The sequence below is a fragment of the Penaeus monodon genome, chromosome 27 (assembly GCF_015228065.2).
Source record: "Penaeus monodon isolate SGIC_2016 chromosome 27, NSTDA_Pmon_1, whole genome shotgun sequence".
Taxonomy (NCBI): Eukaryota; Metazoa; Arthropoda; class Malacostraca; order Decapoda; family Penaeidae; genus Penaeus; species Penaeus monodon.
The window spans coordinates 10,962,316-10,962,985 of NC_051412.1; positions in this window are offsets into that span (position 1 = coordinate 10,962,316).

Consider the following 670-nt stretch of genomic DNA (forward strand, 5'->3'; position numbering starts at 1 on the left):
GAACAGAGGGGCAGATTAAGGGGGAGAGGAAGTGAGGAGGTTAAGAAGAAAGGGAAAAAATCTAATAGGTATTTAATGTATTTCTAAGTTATTAATTTTGGCAGCTGCATCTGACTAGTATGGCTTATCATTTTTTTTCAACACTCTGTATTTATCTAAAAGATTTATCATATAATACCTTCCCAGAATACCTTTTCTCTATATATAGAATGTCCAAACTGTGATTGCCTTTCTCTCCTCGCTATCTGATTCAAGAAAGAGAATATCAAAAAATAACTGCAAACGTAATCCTATGAGGCTGACTCCATTTTGTTAACATGCCCCCGCCCCCCAGGCTCGCTCACTCTCGGGGTTCCCTCGAGCTGCCTTAAAGCGCTCTTTAGCTGACCAATCCTCACCATCATCTTGCCAACGATGATTCCTGGTGAAAAGCAGATCTGTGGCCTTTATTTTTGTTATGGAAAAGCGAGTCCTAAAAATGGCGAAAAATGAGGTAGGTACTCGCACAGATTTACAACTAATCTCATGTATTTGTGCTATAATTATTCCGCTCTGCTAACTACTATGTTCGAACTTAACCATTAAGCATTTCGTTAAGCAGTATTTTACTGAGAAATGAATGAATGAATTATTTCAAAAGTCAAAGAGCCCTGTTTGACTTGTGAAACAC